Source organism: Rhipicephalus microplus, chromosome 7 (assembly GCF_043290135.1).
Source record: "Rhipicephalus microplus isolate Deutch F79 chromosome 7, USDA_Rmic, whole genome shotgun sequence".
Lineage (NCBI taxonomy): Eukaryota > Metazoa > Arthropoda > Arachnida > Ixodida > Ixodidae > Rhipicephalus > Rhipicephalus microplus.
Window position 1 is genome coordinate 23,164,306 of NC_134706.1, and position 12,479 is coordinate 23,176,784.

Genomic DNA, 12,479 nt, shown 5'->3' on the forward strand with positions numbered 1-12,479 from the left:
CTGTGATTTCTTTAAAAATAAAATGAATATAAGAAACTAGCTGTTGGTTTGCTAATTGGTTCAGAATAAGCATCGCGCCTGACAGCAATAACTGTATCGAATTATCGTGAACACATGAACTAACGCAATGGATTTTATATCAGCTAAGTTTTCAGCCACTCAGAGCAGCACTCATTCTTTATAATGCTACGAAAATATTTATTCGGAGACAGCGGATTTATCTAGCGCCGTGCCGAGCACGTAGTGTTGCAGTGAAACTGGGCAGCTCGAGAGTTCAACCCTCATCAACAACTTCGTCGTCGTCCTCCTATGAATGTCCTTTCAGCGCCTGTACCGGAATGACAGTTCCATACATGTGTGAATATGAACCTGTTTCCAGTTGTGCAGCCACTCTATGACCCACCTTTTGCAAGAAAAAAACGGAACTCACCCATGATAGAAGACAGCTTTGAGGACTGATTTGTTTGTTTGGCAGAAAATCACAGAAAAACAACAGAGATGTTAGTTTTGATTAGCAGATATCATAAACCCACTTAATCTTCCTGCCTGGTTAAGTACGGGAGCTGTATAGGAGGGAATTGATAGTTGAAGAATTATTGTTGCTTTTATACGTTCACTTAGGCTAGTGCAGCTTAAAAATGCAAAGCATCTTCTTACACCATGCCTTGCCTTGATCGAAATGTGAAATATTGATTAGAACACACGTCATGTTAAGTGCAGAAATAGCGCATTCAGAAGTTTCACATAGATACATCTCATTCATTTTCTTTTCCCTCATGCTATTCAAATGTGTATATAAGATGGTTAGACTGTCAGCTGGAATGGGCCGCATTGTATGTACAAGTGCAATGGCGAAGATTACAACCTCCCGTATTGTACTGGCTGTATCGTTATCTCTCTTTATTTTGTCCGTGACACTAGAAAACACACTTGCCCAGGATCTAGAACCTATACGCATTAATTTCCCATCGCCAAAAAATTTTAGGAGACCAGCGATTCCACCTCTACCAGGTGAGCTCAATGTTCATGTTGCATGAATTTTTCTTCTAGATGCTCTGTCATTTTCTCCTCAAAAGAAATCATTTTTTATTCGTTCTGATGCTACCTTAACAAGTTTTGCGCAGATTCACTGTAACTAATCTAGAATTTATGAAATGGAGTTGATTTGCGTGGTTAGGTTTAGATGAGCTACGTATTCCTATGCCAGCAAGAACTAGGAACATTTGACCCCCTCCCCCCCACACATCTCTGCAGATACTAAAGCGCATTGGTATTTACGAAAAGAAAAGTACATGCGGTCTTTCAACTATATTAAGCTAAGTTGAAATTGACTTTTCCAGAGAAAACATTGAAATAGGGTACAAATTTCCTCTGGCCCAGGTTTTTGTGCGAACCACTTTGCCGGGAAACTTCATATACATAAGGTTTCGCTGGGTTAAAGAGTGTTCAACTTTATGCATTACAATGACAAAGCGATCTAATAATTTTGTGGAGCATGCTATTCCCACATTTCGTATATGTTACAGTATTAAATGCAATAACCAGAAACACTACTTACGTAAACTCATTACTCATATTGTTGGTTGTTTCTGGCAAGGTGCAACAGATGAAAACAATAGCGCTCGGTTTGTGTGTATGTCTCGCAGCAAGTGATGCCTTAACATTACCTTGGACGTGGTGAACCTTTACTTACCTAATTTAGCAAGCTTTAAATAAATTACAAACAAATGAGCGATAAGGCACAAGACAGGACACCTAAGGCACTCTATTTCGACTCCTACTTCTCGTCAAACGGTAGAAATCTCTGTTAATTCAAAACTTCTAGTAGCACAGTAGTATGTGGTAAGTACCAGTGCGTCAATTGTATTGGTGACAAATAGAATAATCGTGAATAATAATATTTCTTGAGATTCTAAACATGAGATTTAAAGCAAAAATTTTTACACCCTTTGGATTAAAAAAACGAACCTTACACTGAAATTGTTTTTAAGAAGAAACTCTGCCATAAACAAAGGCACATATGGCTTTGGGAATCCGGCCACTGACGTAGCGACTTCAGCAATATTTGCGGCAATTAATCGCTCATTCTCCAAGTTTTCATATCTTAGAAAGAATTTCTTAGTACGTTAAAGCTTTAGGAATGTAGGTGTACCAGTGTAAATACCTGCACTTGCAGCTCCTGCGGCTGTTTCTTAGAGCTTAAATCGTCCAGTAAAGATCTCAAGACTGATGCTATTTCACCTCAAGCAAGTGGCTTATCAGGTAAACTAGCACCCTGGTAATAATGTCCTCTGTGCAAGCAACTACAAAATAATTCCAAGTTCATTACCGGGTATTTTTACTATCAATACTAGCAGCGTCATTCCCATGATTGTCCCCTGCTAAAGTTCGGACCGCATTCTTGAAAATGCGTGCACTTCTGCAACGAAATATCTATGTTTCGAGCACCAGACGCGCAACTTATATATGAGCTTTGCCGTATACCAAGAGCGTGGTGCTCCTTTTTCTAGCAATAAATATGAATGTATGGACGATCTATAACTCCACCGCAATCGAAATACGGCCATCTTCATCGAAAAGCGAACGCAGGTTGTCGACCACAGCATATAAATATACATGTTTGGAGGCAAATTGACAACACCCATAGAAAAAGTAAACATAGATTGTGTAATTTTGTGAAATTATCATAATCAAATACTTCGAAGTTTCTGTTTAGGTTTAAGACGTCCTCGTGGCACGAAGTTACGAAGGTGGCCAAACAGCAATAATCTGAATAACTTGGTAAGAAAACTTGTCATTTGATGCCTTTATTTTATATACTTCTATCCTAGTCGTAACATTTACAACAGATTTGTGGACATTACTATACACTATGGCTGACATTCTCGCCAATTCAGACACACTAATTGACAACTAGATATCTGTGCATTTAAGCTGACGGCTTCTTTTTTGGTTCGGATGAGTGTTGCATTCCAAGCGAAGTGTCTTCAGCATGAAGCGCAATAATGACGCGTGTTACCGCACACACAACAGGAATTTCTCGACTATTACCCATGAGGCAGTGTTGTTGCAACTGGCTTCACCTCAATAAGCAGCCATGAGCGTTTTGATAACGCCGTGAGGTACATCTGGTCATCAGAGTTGCACATAAGTTTGTAATAAAATCAAATACTATGTCGAAAATGTAAATTTAAGAGTTATATTTTCCTTCAAACGAGTCCCAAGAATTCTTCTTTTTTTCATCAAGTTGCGTGAAGTGTCCAGCATTGCTCGTCTCAAAAAATATACGACCACTCTTCAAAAATCTTACACCGTGTAAAACGGGGGGCTCCTTACAGAGTCAACTTTTTTTACATTTTCCTCCACCTTACCTGTAGCCTGTTACTGGAGCAGCAGCTATAGGTGAGCGTGTCGATTTATACAAAAAAGAAACTATAAAAGAAACGCACCGCCCATCTACGAGCTGGAACGCAAGGCTCTTTTTACGTTATATTGTCCTTCTTACCGTAGATGAATAGAGTAGCCTCAGTTATCGGTATAGCAGCATGCAGCTTAACAAAGAAACATGAAGCGTTCAGGAACGTTTACTTTAGTAAACAACTCTTGTTAAAAGCAAACAAGGCATAACCGTATATCAGAGAAGCTATAGTGATTGCCCCCAGCCCTCACACAAATCTCGCGGCTTCCCTTTGGTGTGCAAGGCCCCAGTAGTTCCTTTCAGTTTCAGTGATGCACGTCATCCTGTTGCGACAATAGAACTTCCTTACGAAGTAATGCAACAGCCATCGATTAGACATTAGTCATTGCCGAGTAACTTTTCTGGGTGCATGAATGGCCCCTGCACATCAATTACGTAATAAGAGAAACAGCTGTTGATTGATTGATTTGTGGGGTTTAACGTCCCAAAACCAAAGAGAAACAGCTGTAATAATCTAATACTTATTTTCTACAACGTGTAGAAGTGTGCTGGCCTTGCATGCACGAAAGGTACACGATGCAGTCCTACACCCATGGAGCCCGTCGACATGAATACCGTCGACATGATGCAGCGCACTCGACAACTTTCCGGGAGGCACAATACGCGTTCTCGGTGAGAACGTCATCGTGTTTGAAACTGCAACCGTGCTGGCCCTGCACATGGTAGTCAATGATGAACGCTGCGAGTGCGAGCGCAAGTGACCCCTGCAGTATAGAAACATCCTTCTCAATAACAGTCGGCAGTCGGTGGTGATTCTAGAAAAAATAACTCAATCGGGAGACCTTGACTGCAGTTCTTTTTTCACAACGCCTGCAATATAACGGGCTAGAACAACAATACCACTTTGAGGCAGCGGTACAGAGGCGGCTGCAACAATTTGGACACCCTGGTATTCTTTCGTGTGCAGTGAATTCTAAAGGTATTCTCAGTTCTCTTAGAGTGAACTTGTTCTCATCGATACTGGATAGAATTTTGCTGTAGCGGGCTGGGAAGTAGTGAATTGTTTGCTAGATTTAGTCTTGGTGCACCAGTTGTAAACGCATCCCATAAGGCTCCTTATAAGGGGTGACATCTGCACCTCTTAGAGGATCTGCACTGTTTGTGTGTGAACAAAAAATGATGTGAAGCATATAGGAGGAAACATGACTTGAACCATTTTGTATGCGGAGTGCCAGCGCTCACTCGCTTGCACTGTAAGCTCCTTTGTCTTTTGAGAAGAAGCAACACACGTACCTGTGAGTTATTACAATAAGTGTCAGAGTTTATTTTGTGAGGCATCAAGATTTGCTTATTTTATTCGTTATTACAAAAAATAAAGAGCATTCGCCAGACATCATAAATGCGACCTTACACTCTAAAAACTAAGAGAGTGCTGGGCGCTCCTTTTGGGAGAGTACTTTCTTGTCTCAAATTTCACTCTCTTTTCTAGAGTAAATCACCTCTTGTTGAGGCAGAGTACAGTGATTCCCCCGAACCGATCGAGGCACTCCATCTCAACAGAGTAGCATGACGCTGCCCTAAGCAGAGCAGCATGATCACACCAAAGAGAGTAACGGCAGCCCTCACAAAAAAATAGCAAAACTTGACCCAAAATGGGGCTTTTTAATTGTTTTTGATGGATCTCCACACGCGTGAATTGTAAGGACAGCTAAGTACCAACACTACGACAAGAAACAGTGAGATTCGAGCCTTCAACCTCTACACGTACTACAGATTGCTAGCCCACCACGTTAGCCACTACACCACACTGACAGATGGAAAGTGGGCGTTTATTTCTTTGTGTCATAAGTATTGTTGGTGACATGTCTGCAATTCTTGTTCAGACGCATGGGTTTAAGTGTCTCGGCGCTTCTCAAAACCAGCCAGACTGTAGCTAACGTGTTTACTGTGTTTATTTTGTGCTTCGTTAGATTAGAACGTCTATCCTACACTTTTTTACAGTAAAAACAGAAAAATTAGTGCAACCAATTATATGAACGTAATTTATACTGACTCACTAAGTGGTTAGTCATTTCTGCGTACAAAACACCACGCTTCTGATGTGTACACTAAAATCTTGTTTTTTTCACCCCCTTGGGCACATTTTTGGTCGTTTTTGTTCACCTTCTACGACTGAAGCCATGATACTTCACTGTAGCCGTACCGTACGTTAGGCTTACGGCACCATCGCCCGTGCGCGAAGGTCGTAGCGAAAAACATTAGTCTTAACATAATGAGAATCTCACAGCCGCCTGCCTTGAGTTTCTATGGTGACGTAATGAGTTATGTATTACTTGCTTTTTTTTTACTACACATATCCAAAGCTAAAACGCGCATAGTAGGAGTTCCAAGTGTCTTCCAGTGCGCTAAAATTCACTGGCGCGCACTGGAAACACTGTCCTTTTGTTAATCGTCTCTAATGCTTCAACAAACAAATACAGTACGCTTTACTGCATATATGTGTGGTTATTAGGTAGTACTAATCACTCACGCTGTGCAGACGCATCTAAAAGTAATCAAGGGCAAGAGTATAACCACGTTTGCTCACTTTCTGATACATGCCAATCTCATTAGTGCTTTTTATCGGATAATACCACGCAATTTTACAGCAGAAACTAAGAAAACATGTCTAAAAAGGTGGATTTTCTTATTGTAACGTTTTGCGTAAAATGGTTTATCTTTTCAAAACACTCTTTCTGCTTCCCCTAATTTCTGAACCATGATTGACAGGTTGCCTAAAGGTCTTGCTCCGTTTCGAAGCTATGGTGTTATTGTGCGTATTGGCGTATTTAGCTACAATAGATTCATGATAAAATTGAATCTACGTGTACAGCTCATCACACAGCACAAAAACTCAGAAAACTTGACCTCAACTGTATTTACTCGAGCTCGCTTTTAGGAAACACCATGCATGCTGTCCCAGATGCCCACATTTTTTGAACGTCCTTAAATTTGCCCCCCCTAATTCCTAAAACAATAAGCACATCTGATCACATGGTGAATTTTGCAGCCTTTTAGATAAGTGATGTCAAGGCGTCTGAAGATGGCAATACTGAAGATGTATAACCTTGACGAGACCACAGGATGGTGGGCGAAGAATTACGAGATGTTTACCTTAGCAGTGCACCTCCGCAGAAAAAATGGCAAATAAATTTATGTATTGTCCTCAAAATTGATGTCGTTCTTGCTGTAATAACACTGACGGTGTTGGTGTAGTTGGTTGGCATGTGGGGTTTAACGTCCCGAAACCACCATATTATTATCAAAGACGCCGAAGTGGAGGGCTCCGAAAATTTAGACCACCTGGGGTTCTTTACCGTACACCCAACTCTGAGCACACGGGCCTACAACATTTCCACCACCATCGCAAATGCAGCCTCCACAGCCGGGATTCGATCCCGCGACCTCTGGGTCAGCAGCCGAGTACCTTGGCCACTAGACCACCACGGTGGGGTGGTGTTGGTGTAGTTTTCGCAAAGTGTTCGCCATCTTGTTCTTTTCTCAGTCGATGAAGTGACCGTCGCATCTTGTCCTCTGGAAGTTTTTGCACCTGAAATTGTTATGCACTGCCTGCAAGATCGGAAGCATTGCAAACTTTCTGTACATTGCCTGCTTTTACATTGCCTCCAAGATCAACTCAGCTTTCTTCATTGCAATGAATATGTGTTTAAGCCTCCAGAAAGGATGGTAATGAGAAATCGCAATCGAAATAGCCTCAAAACATTTAGTAACCTATGGAATCATGATGACACCTTCAACAAGGATTATCTGATCCCATGACGTGTTCCATCGTTCATGCAGACGCCCTCGCCGTAGGCGGTGGTGACTTGGCCAAGGAGATGGCGCATCTGAGAAGTGGGCATCAAAAGATGTCTTCACTTGAGGCCCAACGCCCATTTTTAAACTTGTTAGCCAAACTCCTGTTCTATGTACTGATTATTGTCATGAGCACAAATATTGAAGTGAATATTCAATTGTACATACCTTAAAGTAAAAGCCAATATATAAATATATATATATATATATATATATATATATATATATATATATATATATATATATATATATATACATATATAACTACGACCTGCGCACCTGATCAGTGCCATCCCCGCACCTAAAAGAAGATTGACTTCTGAAATGTAAGTCCAGCTCATCGCTTCCCAGTTGCAGTGCCACTTTCCTTAAAGTACGAAAACGTGCTGACAAACGAATTAGACATGAAATGCATAAATCAACATTGCAAGTGTACCTTCGTGCTAGAATAGCCCCCAAGGGTATGACACTCTCCCTCACACCAGCCGCTACCAATCTAAATGAACATGACCAAATAACATGGAAAAATGTCCTCCTTGAGGCATCTCTTAAATTAACAGAAATCGCTCTTAATCACAGTGATAAGCAGGTAAAGAAACAGGTCGCTATGACCAACACCATTCTCCGCCACAACACTTTATCGAACGAAGAAATCATCCGATTAACAGAATTTGAACAGAATAAATACCAAGCCATCAAGACCACAAAAATTCATAAACTCAAAAGAGACCATGTGCCCAAACCCGCGTTCCCTGATATAGTTCCTTATCACTACAACACCACCACCCAGGAAACCACTAACGGTACAAACGAGCACCCATCTAGGAACACACCCTGTGACACTGTGGTTGTAAACTTATCGGACACGAGCTTGTCACCTGACGAAAAAAAAACTGCTATCTAAGGGACTGAGCTTCTTCCCGACCACAAAATTTTTTGATGAATTCCACTTGCTCTGAGACCTCGACAACTTCGCTCGAAGCTTAAGGTTGCGCGACTATTTCTTGGACAGGCCTTCTAACCACGAAACAATTCACCGTCGTAAATCAAATGATTGGACAGCGAATGGTAATCGAGACAAGTGCTTGGACCTTTATATCACCGCAGTACAGAAAGATCTAGTACACGAATACCACAAACAGAAAGGAAACCGAGAAAACTTGACAAAACCTGAAAAACTAAGTATGAGAAATTTGGCATCTAGGACAGACATAACAATAAAACCCGGTGACAAAGGAGGAGCAATTGTAGTCCTTAATACAACCAAATACTTACAAGAAGCATACCGCCAACTAGACGACTCAAGATTTTACGAACGCCTCCCAGCTGATCCGTCAGACGAATACAAACGTATCGTATCAACAGAACTAAAGAAACTGTTTGATGCAGAAAAGATAACCAACACTGACCACAAACTGATGCGAGCAGCATACCCTCGTCCAGGTCGCTTCTACATCCTCCCAAAAATTCATAAACCCGGTAACCCAGGTCGACCAATCATATCAGGCATCGGTACAATAACTGAACCCATATCAGGGTACGTGGACAAACTAATAAGCCACATTCCATGCACCTTCGCGTCGTATGTAAAATACATTACACATTTTCTTCGAGACATTGCAGGTCTGTGCGTGCCGAAAAACTCGTACTTGCTTACTCTTGATGTCTCTTCATTGTATACAAATATTCCTCATGATGACGACATAGCTGCATTGCAAAACATGTACACAAACCATAGACAATCTAACACCCCAGATTTCTCTGCCATCGCAACTTTGACGAGGATGGTCCTTGAATTAAATTCATTCGAGTTTAAACAAGAGTATTTTCGACAAATCAGCGGGACCGCTATGGGCACCAAAATGGCACCTAATTATGCCAAAATATTTATGGGAAAGCTAGAATCTGAATTTCTTGCACAAAGTTCCTTGAAACCAATGTTATACAGAAGATACATAGAAGACATCTTTCTTATTTGGGCCCACAGCGAGGACGAACTTCTCAGCTTTATCGACACTTACAATGCTGTACATCCGAACATAGACTTCACACACACATACTCGCAAGTAACCGTAAATTTTCTTGATGTTACCATAACGATAGAAGAAGAGAAGCTCTCTACAACCCTATATCGCAAACCAACGGATCGACAACAATACTTCCATTACCAAAGTTATCACCCACGCCACTGTAAAAACAGTATTCCATACAACCAGGCTCACCGGTTTAAGCGAATCTGCTCTAGAGACACTGACTTTGACGCGAGCTCACCGAGGCTAAAACTTATGCTCGAGAAACAAAAATACCCCCTACACGTAATTAATGACGCTGTTCAAAAAGCGAGAAAACTAAAGCGTGAAGACTTACTTATGAAGCGACCATCGCAAGAAGACCCACAACGAACAAACCTCTGCTCGACTTACAGCACAAACTTCCCCAATGTAAACAAATTCTTAAACGACATTACAACATTCTGGAATAAAGTGAACGTCTGAAACGCGCATTTCCATCCGCTCCAGGCGTCGTTTATCGACGACCACGTAACCTCAAAGACACACTTGTCCACTCTCAAATTAACTCTACTCGAAGGCAACGTGTGTGGTATGCAGTATATCGGACAAACAGAAACACCATTTAGGAAGCGCTTCAATAATCACAGAGCCCATGCGAAATCAGCCCCAAGTCTACCTCTATCAAAACATCTCCATCTTTCCGACCATGATTTCGACAAACTATCAGTAACGCTCTTAGAGACAGGATTTAAATCAAATCGAGAACGTGAACAACGAGAGTAATACCTTATCCACCGATTTAACACCCTCGATAGAGGAATAAATGAGAATCCTGGAACACTTGCAGCAATTAAAGCATTAGAAAACAATAACGGCGATAATGAATATAGTAACTGAGTTCACGGCACTGCAGCTGCGAAGGGCACTGGACAACTCAAAACGATTCCAAGTGTAACTACTCTTTCTAAGCGCAGCTGTCGTCTGTTTTCTGTTTTATTTTACTACCCGATCAATTGTGCCTTGCCCAACAGCAACCCTGTGCACAGCCGGGAGGCCCCCACTGCACGCGTAATCCAGAAGCGGGCAAGGAATCCGCATTGCGCCCGCTTACCAGCCTCTGCCGCAATACGCGGCACCCCTCTTTCTACGACGAAATGTTGACGGGAGCCCGAGTAGTTAAAGTCTTAAAACTTCCTAACATGCCCGCTTACCAGCCTCTGGCCCTATACGCAGTACCCCTCTTTGTACGACGAAATGTTGACAGGGCTCCGAGTAGTGAAAGGCTTAGAACTTCCTAAAAAAAGCTCTTTTTTGCCCCACACCGAACCGCCATTGCCAGGAGGCGCCGTCTGGTCGGGAAGAATGCATTAGTGAAAGGAAGCATGCACAGACCACTGACATCAGAAAGGTGAAGGGGAGAGTGGGGAGAGAGATGAAGTGGAAGTGGAAAGAAGAGTGGAAAGGGGGCACCCGAGGGGAGTCCACCTTATATTCTTTTTTTCTCTTTCTTTCTTTTTTTCTTCTTTTTTTTCCTTTTTTTCTGTCTGTTTCCTCTTTCCTTTCCCTCTGATTTTAGATTGTATAAAGCTGAGCACCAACAAACTGTACCTTTAATCCTGATGAAGGCCAGACTCTAGGCCGAAACGTCGAAATAAACCACGTTGTGACCACTCACAGAGAATCGACTGGACTATATGCAACGCTACGGCCACTCAACCACCATGCCTGCCTATATAATATATATATATATATATATATATATATATATATATATATATATATATATATATATATATATATATATATATATATATATATATATATATATATATATATATATATATATATATTAGTAAACCGGTACACAACTAACATTATGCTAATCACGCACATGCGCCATAGACATTCGAACACGTGCATAATAAGCTTAAATGTAACTATGCTTATGCAAAGCAGATTTTGTATGACTCTAAACAGACGATCGTATGGTCTTATTCTTGCAATAGACCATTTTCGAGAAATCGCAGAACACCCTGCTGGCGCAAGAAACACTGCGTCCAAAGTTGGTACGTTCAGTTGACTGGCTGTTTTGTCACCCACCTCTCGTTTTTGTGCCGTGGGAGCATCCAACGAAAAAAAAAGCATGTCACTCTTTTGGCTATGAATAAACCCTAAATACTTGCTGGACGCGTCGCATGGACTTATTGTTGTGCATGGATGTGGTGCCGAGTGTCGTCGGGGTCTATAGACTAAAGCTGACGCTATCCGGTAAATGATGCAAAGACGACCTTACTTTCGTACTAGGTTTCTTGCTTTTCGCTGCTCTCTAGAATTGGAAATAATTCACTCCGTACCTTTTTATTTACTATTATACGTTATTAGACTAGCCGTACGTGTAATAACCAGTACGTATATCTTAGTCCCGAATTAGGACCACCACTATATTTATTTACCACAGCTTTAATTACTACTCAAAAACACCAACGAAATGGAATAAAGCCTTAAAGGGCAACTGGAGTGCATTTTCAAACATATTGAGATAATGCTATTCTCAAATAGTATTGACAGTCCTGCAAAAGCTAGGGTGGTTAATTTTGCCCAGATGCTCGTCAGTGAGTTTATTTAGCAATAAACGACGAGGACAAAACAGAAACCGAAACAGGAAGCTGCTCCCCCTAAATGGTGCATATCAGATGACGTCACCAAAATATGTTGCTGATGACGTCACGAGATCTGCTTCACCCGCCATGGGTGGTTAGAGTGTAAACACAGCTCACGTGCATCTTCTGACGTGTGAAGAGCAAGTTGGCGATGCCATTTCACGCGGGATCAAGCTCTGCTAGCTTGACTTAACTGACCAGTAACAAGTTCAGTGATGAGTGCCGCTACTGTCTGGGCGTGGAAGCATAGCTTAATTTTCAAAGACGTTAGTCTTTCTTGGGGACCTTCGACAAAAACAATTTTGGTGTGTCTGTCTGTACATTTGTCTATTTGTCCACCCTTAACGGTACTCTAAATGGCAACACAGTGACCAAACGATACTCCAAACGGCCGAACCCATCCGCCGCGCCCACCAAGTTTGCTCAAGGTTCAGCGTTTATAATTGTGCGATTGTCAATTAAAAAGCAAATATTGTGCATTTCTGAGGCACCATAACAACACGTTCATATTATGTATGTGTAGTTATTACTAGA

At 41.5% G+C, this 12,479-nt stretch overlaps 1 long non-coding RNA gene across 1 annotated transcript; it reads left to right on the top strand.

Moving 5' to 3' along the window:
• Positions 1–836: 836 nt before the first annotated feature.
• On the top strand, positions 837–6,617 carry LOC142766861 (uncharacterized). Its single transcript, XR_012884626.1, has 3 exons — positions 837–1,011; positions 2,717–2,781; positions 6,468–6,617. It is a non-coding gene; the product is annotated as an uncharacterized LOC142766861 (long non-coding RNA).
• Positions 6,618–12,479: the final 5,862 nt, after the last annotated feature.